This window comes from Aythya ferina, assembly GCF_964211825.1.
Source record: "Aythya ferina genome assembly, chromosome: 26".
Taxonomy (NCBI): domain Eukaryota; kingdom Metazoa; phylum Chordata; class Aves; order Anseriformes; family Anatidae; genus Aythya; species Aythya ferina.
The window spans coordinates 689435-702050 of NC_140324.1; the positions used below are offsets into that span (position 1 = coordinate 689435).

The 12616-nt window shown below is 45.3% G+C and overlaps 1 long non-coding RNA gene across 2 annotated transcripts in view; it reads left to right on the top strand.

Moving 5' to 3' along the window:
* Positions 1 to 13: 13 nt before the first annotated feature.
* LOC311423906 overlaps positions 14 to 12616 on the top strand; it is a 30274-nt gene continuing 17671 nt past the window's right edge. Inside the window, exons 1-3 of one of the 2 annotated variants that reach the window (XR_014685927.1) lie at positions 14 to 121; positions 494 to 640; positions 2869 to 3111. This is a non-coding gene — a long non-coding RNA (uncharacterized lncRNA). Of the gene's footprint in view, positions 122 to 493; positions 641 to 2868; positions 3344 to 12616 lie in introns of those variants that run through there. The other variant, XR_014685928.1, reaches the window with a different exon arrangement.

Sequence of the window (12616 nt, forward strand, 5' to 3'; positions counted from 1 at the left end):
GGATGAATGATGCTGCCAGGGACTAAGCACACCACCTCCTTGCTGTTTCAGTGGAAGTGAGAGATGCCCCTCATTCTACAGGATCTGTTCCCTGAGAAGCCATGGAGCCGGCAAGGGACGGGTAGGAAGAGGAGGGCTTTTTAATGCAGTGCATCATTCCCTGAGAAAGAAAAACGTGGTTTGAGCATGTGTTAGAATGCAAGGGAGCTTGTCTGTATCAGTGTTAAAGGTCCATCTTGCCTGGCACATACAGAGCTGATCTGTACTTAAAACTCAGGCACAGGTCTCACTTCTGGTGCCAAGTACTGTACAAATAGATCTGAGTTGTTCCTATTCCGGGGCTTCAGCTCCTGTTACTTGCTTCCAGGATGTCAGTAACAGCATTAGCCTGAGGCCTTTGCAAGTTTCTTTGCAAGTATAAATTTTTAAAGTGAATGAAGTAGCAGTATTTTTCAGAGGTTCTGATTTCTGCCTTCTGATTCTTGGGCTCCAGCAAACAGCATTACTTCCAGTTCAGGCCAAATACTCAACCCAGCTTCTGTTAGAGGCCCTGGTGTTAGCTTGATGATGTCTACTGTCAAAAATCCCCTTCAGGCTTGCACAGAGCAGACAACTTGCTTGGTGCTGTACTAAGATGAAGGTAGGTCATCTTTGTCCTTAGTGGTGATCCCCCAGTGAAGGAAATAAAATGTTTTTTCTTCTGAGTCTTAGCAGAAATGCTCTGAGAGAGGCTATTTCTTCTATTATATCAATAGATAGAGCAGGGCTGTGAACTCTACATTTGCCTGCTGCACTAGGATTTTCTTATTACCACCTCTTAAAGATGCATTTGACTTTTTGGAGGGCTGTTCCATGGACAGAGGGACTGCAATGATCTAGAGAGCAGGCCAGGGTGGGGAGATGAAGGAATGGGATATGGTGGAAGCAGGATTCTACTTATTGCACCTCTTTTTTTCTGTTGCAATAAGAATAGGAGTCTTATGGTCGTCTTGGCTCCCATGAAGTAGCAGTATGATGCTGGGGGGCTCTACCAGCACTTTTGGTCAACACTGGCAAGGTCAGCAGGCTGAGGAGAAGGGCTGATGTGCTGTGTTGCTGGCTAAGTTACATCATCATGAGGCCCTGCTCTGGAGAAGCCCTACTCTCCTTAGATGCCCACCTAGGAAATGCCTCTCCCATCACCTCAGCCATTTCATTCTTCTGTAACCACATGTACCTGCTAGGTGCTCCCATCCTCACCTGTTGGGAACTGGAACCTTGGGTTCATCAGCAGGGAGGCAGGCCTTACACAAGTGGCATAGCTCCATGCTGACATTGCTTTCTTAGGATCAGCAGCTCCTACAGGACGAGATGCTGAGGGCAATATTTCCTCAGTGGTAGCTAAGCACTAGCAGCTTGTAGCCATGTGCATCTACCAGCCATGTGGGATCCTGGATCATACCTCAGAGGAATGGTGGGGTATCCCTAATTAACATCTCGCTGGGCATCTCTGTGGTCCAGGATACACAAGATTCTCAGCGATGCTTTAGAGAGGCATTATATTTCTTTAAGGCTTAAGAAGCAGCCAGAAGATCAATGGTGAGTGAAAGAGATGCCAGAAAGTCTGTAACACCTGACAGCTGCAAAGTTGCTTATCAAAGTCAGCAGGCTAAGTTTAATATTTGCATTTTACCTTCACTTTTATATGAGAAATGCTATCCTCCATGTTTTCCGAGACAGTTTAAACCTAATAGCATACATATACATAATATAACCCTGTATGAATGCCATCTACTGGCTGTGGTCCTTGGACTTGGAGCAAGTGTACTGCTTCTAAATGTGAGAAACAAAATTGTGTTTTTGTAGTAGAGAATTACTTTTCTGTATTCCAAGGTAGTTGTGTAGTCATAATAAGGAGAAACGCTAAGTAGATAAGTGGACAGTAGAAGGCCTCACTGTTTCAAAATAAGTTAGAAGCTTGAGAAAAACAGGATGAGTAGTGTGAGAAAAGTAAAACAAAGATCACAAGTTCTCAAAACATGAGAAAGGAGAAATTAAAGGGTTGGGGAAAACCCTTTAAAGGGGGGGAAAAAAAAAAAAAAAAAAAAAAGTGTACATATATGGTATAGAGAAGCATTGTGAACCTGTAGTATTCAGACAGTGAGGAAACAGGGGAGGTGATCAGGCATCAGGTAATAGGGAATAAAAGGTTAGGATTTGTTTACTAAAATGCTCTCCTGATTGACAGGACACCCACCATTGCAATCACAAATAGAATAGCTTCACAGAAGGTCCTGTCTGAAGAAAATTATTTGAGATTTTTCTTGCATAAACCCTACCAGGCACTGCTTGTATGTTGCTGAGCTGATTCACAGCATGAAGGGTTGAGTTAGTCCATCTCCACTTGCCAGCCCAAATGTTTTTTTCGGAGTACGTTTTGTTTTGGTATACTGATACATAAAAAGTGAACACTTCACTGAACTAATTTTCCAGCACTGCGATTCCTCCAAGAACTTTCCTGTGCCTCCAACTGCCAAGCACAACTCCTGCAGAGTTCCACTGACTTGGAGGAGGCAAGGGAATGCATTGTGTGGGATCAGGACCTTCCCTATACTGTTTGTATTTTTCTCCAGAGCACCTTTTTTTTTTTTTTTTTTTTTTTTTTTTATCCTGCTCTAGTCCCTCTAGTGTTTCCATATGCTACTCTCACCTAGAATAGCAGGTTTTTAAGTTACTTGGTAGCTTTTTTCACTTCTGTCAGCTGATGGGGACTTTGTAGTCCTGCCTGTCACCAGCAGTCCAGAGGCTCTAGCTGACTTTCTTAAATGTGTGAGCCTATAATATAAATTATTGGCATTTTCGAAACTGCTGATATTATCGCTATTACAGCAAATCCAGCTGTTTCTCTACACTGATGGAAATCGAACACTGAGAAACCTCAGACTTTCTGCGAAGTTTTGGAGTCGGCCACAGGAGGGCAGTGGAACCAGCCCAACCTGCAAAGAAATCTGTCTCTTCTGGCTGAAATACGACATACACAAAGCAGACTGTAGAGGTCACTTTGCACCAGGAGATGGCTGGGTCTGAGGCGTGAAAGTGTCCCGCTGGCTTTCCCCAAGAGGAAAACAGTCGGTAAGTTTGACCCCTAGATAAGTTCGATGGCTCACTAAAAACGGGCTGAGATCCTTTTCCAAAAGCAGGAAAAGGATTTTTCTTTTGAAAAGATCCTGCCACTGCCCCGAGGTGAGGTTCTGCTGGAAGAAAACAGACGAGAGATGCTCACTCTGTTCTTCTAATGACAGCCAAACTCAAAACTGCCCCAAATGCAAGGGGCTGCTTTGGACAAGCTGCTGGAGCTGAGAGCTCAGTGCTGTGTGTGCACCGCAGTGCTGTGGATTTCTCATGTGTATGTGCATTTCTGTGTGTGTGCACATTCTAGGAATCTTATAAAAATTAAGGGCACTTTAAATGTTTTTCTTATTGGCCGGGACATTAAAATATTTGAGTCCAGCTGAACAACACCAGAGATGGATTGCGGTTCAGGCCTTGGTGATGAAAGGGGTCCGAGATTTCCGTACTCATAGATCTCTTTCTCCATTTACACTCCCATCTCCTGACCCCAACAGGTGGAGTTGACCAGAGACTCTGACAGTCCAAAAGCCCAGATGTGAAACATCCATAGGATGTTTACTCTTCTTTCCATGTCTTTTTAACAAATTTGGACGCTTCCCAAAATTTCAAGAAGTCACTGGCTTTTTATTAAACCTGCAGTGTGGCAATGACTGAGGTGATGGTGCCCAGCTTAGCACTGAGCAAATTCCCTGATGCAAAGCTGGTAGGAGCCCATCTGAGCTGTGACTGCTGCTGTGATGAGCAAGGCTGTTTGTGACACTGTGTCTGCCTGTCTGTTTTCCCTACCAGCTTTAGTACTGAGTGACCACTTTCAGTTCAAGCTGTCAGTGGGCTCAAACTCATGGGGATATCAGACTCTTATGTGAGGTGGCCGGGAAAATAATGTGAGCCCCTAATGAATTATATAGTCCAGCATGAGCTCTTCTTCTTCAAATTAAGATCCAGTGAATCTATGCAGGAAAAGGACATTTTGAATACCCAGCTATGGGAGAAGCTTTCCAGAGTTTACACCTTACGAGGCACCAGAGAACCCAAGCAGGATGTGTAAAGTCCAGAGAAATCCAGCTTGCTCAAACTGCTTAAGGAATGGCTGATTCTAAATGCCTGTGGGTTTCTCTTTTACAAATCTGCCTTCTATTTTTCTCCCTTGCAGTTCAGGCAGAGGTTACAGGTTTTCTCTTCATTTACGAGGGTAAGAAATGCATATTTTATTTTAAACAGTCAATTATAGTATCTCAGGAACTGGAACTTAAAAATATCATGAAGCTCTGTGTGACTCTCAAACTTGGCAGGGCTGGTGATGCCACAACTTGCAGTGGTTCAATGGGCCTGGTGTATGTCTGTGAATCTTCAGAGAGGTGACTGCAGGACCTGGATACTTCCCTATGCAGTTTGTGATAAAATGAGAAGGATTAAGCCTGGAAGGCACCTCCAGACATCACCTAATACAACCCTCTTCTCAAAGCAGGATCAGTTAGAGGGTTGCTCAGGGCTATGTCTAGCTGGGTTTTGATTATCTCCAAGAGACTCCACAGCTTCTCTGCACAACCTGTTCCAGGGTTTGGCTACCCTACAGTAAAAATAATAATTTTTCTCTTCTATTTAAAAGGAATTGTATTTCAATTCATGGACATTGCCTCTTGTCCATTTACTGGGCACCACTGAGAAAAGTCTGGCTCCAATCACTTTAAGTTAGCCTGGCTGAAATTAAGATGAAACATTTGTTTGTAGGAAAAATAAAAAGTTATTTTGGTTCCTTTGACATTATTTACAACTTTGGTTCAAGTTTGAAATGAAAAAATAAAGAGTATTTTCGGGATGAAAAACTGCAGGCTTTGTTTAAGATATGCTTGAAATTAAACTCTTTAAATTTTTATTGCACTGTGACATTTGAAATTTGCCTGCCTTTAATTAAAAAGGAGGGGACCACAAGTGCCTTCAAACATGCATTTGAAAACAGAGAAATGCCTTATTTTGGGGAGAACAAAATGTTTTCATTGTCTTCACTTAAAGAAAAAAAAATATATAGTTTTGCTGTAACTAATAGAAAGGTTTCATTTTGGGTTGACCTAAAGAGAAAATGTTTTCCTCTTTCTAATTTCTTTTGATTTTTAAAGGATAGACCAGCTATTTGCATGTCTAAGCTTCACCTCTAGGAATCTAAGAAGAGGAACAGGGGAAGGAGGCCTCCGCTGGGATCTGGCAGGTTTCTGAAATGGGAGGTTGGATAGGACTTCGTTCTGTTGAATAACAGTTGTCACAGATCTGAAATCTCCTTTGCAAATTTGCTTATTTTTTTTTAGCTATGCCTTTTGTGGGGTGTTTCAACTGGGTGTGGGAGCATTGTGTGAGGATCAAGCTGGTTTATTGTGGTGCAGGGTGTGATCGATTGTTTTGGGATGGAGGTGCTTCCATGATGGGTCTCAGCAGGAAGGTCTTGGAGGACTACTCAGTAGGAAGAGGGATCAGGAGTGAAAGAGAAGGTGAACAGAGGATGGCATGTGTGCAGCTGGATCCTTAGACAGCTAGAGGCCTCCCTTACAGTCGATGGGTTTCATAAATCTTGCTTCCTGCAACAGCTAAAAGATGTTCAGCGATTCGTTACTGGGAGGCCAGAGGGGTGAACTGGAAGCACCCAGGGTGCTGGTATGGTAACAAAGCAGAACTATCAGGTTCTGCCCCTGTCTAGGGCCCATCAAGGTAATTTCTGTTAAAGGCAAAACAGACTGGCTGGGACTGGGGTGGGCTTGGATGTGTGTAGGACAGCTCAATCTCACCGTGAGCAGTGCTGCCAGGCGTGGCTGTACTCTGCACTTGCTGCTGCTGAGATCAGCTCAGTCTTGGGAGAGCTGATAGAATAAATATGTGGAAACCCCTACACCCTCACCTTGCAGTGTCTTCCAGTTTTTCTTGGGAGGTTTGTCTTCTCCATTTTAGGTTTTTATAGGACAATTGCTGCAGTTTCCAGTCTGGAGACAACAGTGCTCAAAGCTGTTGGCAGCAAAAGCCTGTTTGGGCAGTGGTGTGAAATAAGTGAGTGAGGCTGTGATGCACATCCCACCGCCCTGAGGATCTATGTCTGTTCCCATTGCATCAGGCCCTTTGCTTCAGGGCTTTTCGTGTTCGGAAGGGCCAGGTACCATTAGTGTTTTGGACTGCGCTGGACCAGAGCATGTTGAGTGCAGCTTTTAGAGCAGCAGAAGCCTCTGCCTCTCCTCCTAACTGCTTCCTTCTGCACTCTGCATTCTTCAGAACAATGGTGCTGCTGTGCACTCTCACAGAAGTCGGATCTGTGGGTCCAGATGGATGAGCAAGCATGAATCCTAGGAGCTGTAAAGGACATGGAGAATGCAGTGTGAAGGAACAATCCATTCAGGTGGGCACCATCTGCATCAATAAGGTCACACATTTCCCAGTCTCAAAGGAAAAAGAAAGTGCCCAAATGTCTCTGGGGAAAAAAAAAAAAAAAAAAAAGCATTATGATTTCCAATTGAGACTGCTGGCAGTACCTTTCATCCTCTCCTATGAAGCGACATCCAATGTATTGAGCAACATTACTGGGCCATCATGGGGTTGCAGTGGGAATTGGCACCCATGGGTCCCACCAGCCTCCTATGAAGGAAGAGGCAACATGGAAAAAGAGAGAGGGGAGGCTGGTTCTTCCCCAGCTGCAGGTTTTCTTTCTGAAGGCAGTGCCCTGTGGTGGAGTGCAGCCTGGGCTGTTTCAGTCAGAGGTTACACACGTTTGCTCCAAGGAGGCTGCTAGGTTACAGGGCCCCAAGGACTCAGCTGGAAGGAGCTGTAGCATAGGCAGAGGCAGCTGTAAGGAAAGCATGGCCCAAACCCAGCATCACTGGGTTTTGCTGACAGGCCCCATCACTTCATGTGGCTATTGAACCTCTCTGGAGAGGCTTTAGGGGGCAAATCCAGCAGAGCTAGTGCTGCTTGGGAAAATGGAAAGATGGAGAGAGTTGCACCAGATATTTGTGGCATAGAATGAAGAGAGCCCTGACAGAAAGGCTGGCATTTTCCTACTCAAATCATGTTGGTATTTTTAGGGCATTTAAATGAGAAAATGGTGTTTATTACACAGTGGTTTTCATGAGTAAACCATGAAGGCAAGCATCCTGTGCTCGCTCACTGACATGGTGGGTTCTTGCAACCTTCTGCAGAGAGCCAGGCTGCCTCATTCCTGCCAGTTGGCACTTGGTCCTTGTGCAAGAGATGAGAGCATCACCATTGGACCGTCATCCCTCCTGGAGAAGCACCTATGGTTCTTGCCACATGTAGTTTCCCTGCATGGAAAAGGCTTTCAGCCTGGCATTAGTGTGATGAATCACAGCCCAAAGCAAGCCAGGCTGCTCCCTGCAGTGGAGCAACTCCAGCAGGGCCAAACTAGGGCTGCAGCTTTTTGCAAACCTGCTCATGGCAGAGGAAGCAGCATGTGTGCCTGGGCTCCAGTGCCTGAGCATGTCAAGATGTTGTGTGTGACAGGACATTCATTAGTCTTATATAAATACTTGTCACGTTGGAATGGGCTTTGTGAGACAAGCGCATTTGTGATGGGGATGGAGTGTGGGGAAACAGAGAACTTGACTGGCAGGTTGGTTATGCTCCCTGACAATCTGAGGGCTTCTGGCTACCTCCCAAAAGCTCTCTGGGGCAGCAGCCCCAGGTCAATCCTCTTCCTAGGCTCTGCACCAGGGTAAAAACTCATTGTCTTCCACTGCAGTGCCATTCTGCAAACTCCAGCACCAGGGGAACATATTTGGGGATAGAAATTAGATGCTGTAGAAGGATGAAAGTGGATGAGGTTATTTCATCCCCCATTCTCCAACCTAAGGTCTGAACCCTTAGTTCAGGTCCATCACAAAGGACAAAAGTATCTGGGAGATTATGGCCCTGGTGTGGGTGCTGCTGTTAAGCTCAACAAAATGGTTGGTGGTAAGAGGGCATCGTGTGGATGGACCTTGCTGGACTTGTGTAGGTCTCATAAAATGCAAAATTTTACTCACATCCTCTGCCCTGATTATTAGCTGCAAATCCTTCCTCCTCTGTTTGCCTGCTTGTCTCCCTGAGTACAAAAACATCATGCAGAAAGGTGTAAACAGTGCTGTCCAGTGACCTGCTTTATTTTGTTTTGTTTTGTTTTTATTTTTATTTTTATTTTATTTTTTGTTTTATTTAGCTGAACTGTGGCTGGCCCTGCCTTGGGGATTGGACTGTTTAGTGTTGAAGTAGCTATGATTCAAAGCATCCTGGGCCTTAGCTGCATTCACACCTGTTTGGCTGTGTGGGATCTTCTTCAACTGAGTGCATCAGGCTGCAGTTTTTGGAAGTTCCTTGCTGGTTTTAGTTTCTCTGGGATGAATCTGTCCCTTCTAGATTATGTTCATTTCCCAGTGCCTTGCAAGAGAGGGAAACAGCATCTGATGGCCCAGACAGCTGCTCAAAGGTTGTACGGTCAGGAGAACAGAGGCAGCAATGCTGTCTGACCTTGCTGACAGGCAAGGAAGTCCTCCAGAGCTGGAGAGAGCAATGTTAACAGACATTGCTGGATCTCAACCCCGCAACCTTGTTGTCAAAGGAGTCTGTGGATGCTAAAATTTTACATAGATTTAAGAGGACACTGGGCAATTGCATGCAATTGAAATTGCTGAGTACTAAGTATATCTGGCTCAAGAGTTCCTCTGATTTGGAAACAGCTGGAGACTGAGAGGGGACTTGCAGTAATATCATATGTGCTTGTCTTATTCTCATATTTCTCTGGGCATCTTACTGCTAGAGAGAAGCAAACTGAGCCCTTGGCCTGACCTGGTGGGGCTGTTTGTGTGAGGACCTTGTCTCTTGACTCTTGTTTACAAGGTCATTTTTGGCTGTTTTGGCAATGCTTTGAACTACCTCTCCAGGGAGCTGATGTTGGACTCTTCTCCTGGCCAAGCTGGGAACCAGTGAAACCATTTCTTAGAGCTGCTCTAGATGAACTGGGAGCCTAAGCTGTTTCCATCTCAGCACAGCATGAGAGGAGAAGTATGACTTGATCCTGCTCAGGTACAGGAGGGATAAAGGGAGATGGATGGCTGAGGTGACGCTTCCTCCTGCTCTGATTCATTTATCTTCAAGGCTTCTCTTATGCTCCTTCAAACTCTGTCCCTCCCTTTCCCTGTATAGTGCCCTCACTATTCTGCTTCTCTCCTTCCTGCATCCTCCTTCCAGCTTCATTCTGCCCCATTCTTATCCTTTGATTGGATGTGTGAAAAAGATCCCAGCCTGCCAGCAAAGATACAAAAAACTAGAGCTTGGCAGTAACGGGAGTTGTTGAGGAGGGGAAAATGAAGCAAACAAGTAAATGGGCCATGAAGACCAACATCACTCAAGAACGCAGCATTTTAAATCTGGTGATGGGCTAATATCTGTAGTGACAGCTCCATGGAGGCTTTTCTCCTCTGCTTTAAAATAGAAGATTGGTTTATTTATTTATTTATTTGTGTGTGCGTGAGTGTGTTCTGCAGTAAATCTCACAATCAGAACTGCTGAGCAGTAGAGGAATGTCATGGGTCAGTGGCAGAGAGAACTGATCAATCCTTTTTCAGGATGTAAGTTGATTCAAATGGATGGGTTGGTGTGATTCATGCAGAGGTTTTTAATCTGTTTAGAATTATCCCCCCAGCCTTGCCCATCCAAAAGAAGCTGCAAGTGATGGACTTTCAGGGTGAGCTTCATGGCATGTCTGCTGAGGAAGGCTTTGCACCTGTCTGGTTCTTGGATCCATCCCCACTTCAAAGCAGGTGAACTCTCTTTCACCAGACATCTCACAGTGAAAAGGAATGGCAGAATGGGGCAGAGGTTGTCTTTCATTTGATCTTGATGTAGTTCATCAATGCCAGCTACATCCATACTTGGATTTTGTGTGGATTAGCATTAAGGTAAAATGCACAGCAGCTCATCTTGGGTGTCTCGTTGGGAGGTTTAGCTGGAAATAAAAGCATAACCTCTTCCACCCAGGAAGGCAATGCCTTCTGTTTGCAAGTCCAAGTGCTAGTTCTGCCGCAGTCCTGTAATAGCCAGGCTTAGTAGGGCCTGTCCTGGAACCTGGGAGAGGCTGTTCCCTTGCCATAGCCATTGAGGGAGCTGCCTTCTATTTTCAGGTTGTATTTTACTGTGAACAAATTCATTTCACCATGCAGGGATATGTTCTTGTGCCAATGTTTGGCCTTAGCTTTGTCAGCTTTTGTCCCTTCCTAGCAAGGAACTGATGGGAATGAAGACATTTGGATAGGGGGAACCAGGGAATACACCCTGGATGAAATCAGGGGGGCATGGCCTTATCCTGATGCTTCCAGGACAACAGCTGTGGAGTAGTCATTGGTGCTGTGTATTTTTTGAAGGCTTGAGTCTAGAACAGTGGGGCTTGATTGTTTACCATGGGAAAAGAATCAGACACTGTGTTGGAGAAGAGCTAGTATGGGAGATTGCTTCTGAAGGACTTGGATTTTTGTTCTTGTTGGGAAGCTGTTGATGTGAACTACTTGAAAACACCTGGTACAAAGTGAATGATTTCCCTTGGAGATGCTTAAACTCCTATTGAATTTGGAGCCCATAGAGAAAGCAGTTAACTCTTGTATTTTATTATCTAATAATAAACATTTATTGTTGCTGTTATTCACAAATGGGTGCATTAGTACAGCAAGTCCTCAAGTGGTGACAGGAGCATAATAAATTTTGCTACCGGTTCATGCCCTGTTCAGTGGAGAGCATTTTTTGCTTTTGGATTCCCAAGCTGTTGACAGCTGACATCTAGGTACAGGCTGCCCCAGTGAAACACCCTGTGACCTTGACATTCACATGTGAAGGGTTAATAAGGGCTTTGCTTTGCCTCCACATTCACATCTGCTGATTAATTCCAGCCAGGTGTCTATGGTTCAGGTCTTAAAACAACAATTGCCAAAGTGTCTGGGAACACTTCTTTAGGTTTCACTCTGCAATTCCAAGTATGGATAAATATTTGCACCTCTGTGGCTGCAAGACACCCTTGAGATATGAAGGCAATTACTGTAGGAGTTCTTTACAAGACAAAAAGACTGATTTGCTGGGGAGCAGTGGTGGTTCAGAGGCAGACAGGACTTGTGGGCTCTATTTGCAGTTCTTTCTGGGTGGTCTTGGGGAAGGTCATGGGGCAGTTGGGTTTGGGTGCTGGAGGGATTGTCATTCTACAGCACCTCTAAGGGAATTCAAACATGCTTCCACCTCCCACTGATTTTTGGCTTTATATTTTCTGGGCCATGGTTCCCCCCCGTGATCTATTTTACATGGGAGAATGAGGAGGAGAAATGCAGACATGGAATCCACAAGCATGTGCAAAGCCTTGAGACACTTCAAGGAAAGACCCTGAATGGCTTAAAGATCCTGGAAAATACGTTTAATTTTGGTGATTTCCTGTTTCCATCTAGGAGTAGTTCAATAGTTGTAGTATTCTGATTCTTTCCATTGAAGAAATCAGTGCTTTGTGGGGATCCAATCCTGCAACTCTTAATTTCTGGCTTTCAACAGCATGCTATTCTGTAACATGTTCAAGGGTAAAAGAAAAAAATAGTGTCTGCCTTCTGATGAGGGCAATTCTGCTTATCTGCATCTCACTGGATATCTGGGGACCTCAAATTATATGCTCTTCTAAATATGTTTATGATGGCCCTGCTGTTGCACCTCTGACCATTTTTGACATCTCTTTTTTTCTGGGTTTTGGTTTGGTGAGGAGATTTAGATCAGATATGAGGAAAAACTTTCTCTCAAAGAGTGGCCAGGCACTAGAATGGCCTGCCAGGGAGGTGGTGGAGTCACCATCCCTCGTGGTGTTCAAGAATCACAGAATCACAGAATCACAGAATTTCCTAGGTTGGAAGAGACCTCAAGGTCATCGAGTCCAACCTCCAACCTAACGCTAACAGCCCTCCACTAAACCATATCCCTAAGCTCTACATCTAAACGTCTTTTGAAGACTTCCAGGGATGGTGACTCCACCACTTCCCTGGGCAGCCTGTTCCAGTGCCTCACAACCCTTTCAGTGAAGAAGTTCTTCCTAACATCTAACCTAAAACTCCCCTGGCTCAACTTAAACCCATTCCCCCTCGTCCTGTCACCAGGCACGTGGGAGAACAGGCCAACCCCCACCTCGCTACAGCCTCCCTTGAGGTACCTAAAAAGAGCGATAAGGTCGCCCCTGAGCCTCCTCTTCTCCAGGCTGAACAAGCCCAGCTCCCTCAGCCGCTCCTCGTAGGACTTGTTCTCCAGGCCCCTCACCAGCTTCGTCGCCCTTCTCTGCACCCGCTCAAGCACCTCCATGTCCTTCTTGTAGCGAGGGGCCCAAAACTGAACACAGTACTCGAGGTGCGGCCTCACCAGAGCTGAGTACAGGGGGACGATCACCTCCCTAGCCCTGCTGGTCACGCTGTTCCTAATACAAGCCAGGATGCCGTTGGCCTTCTTGGCCACCTGAGCACACTGCTGG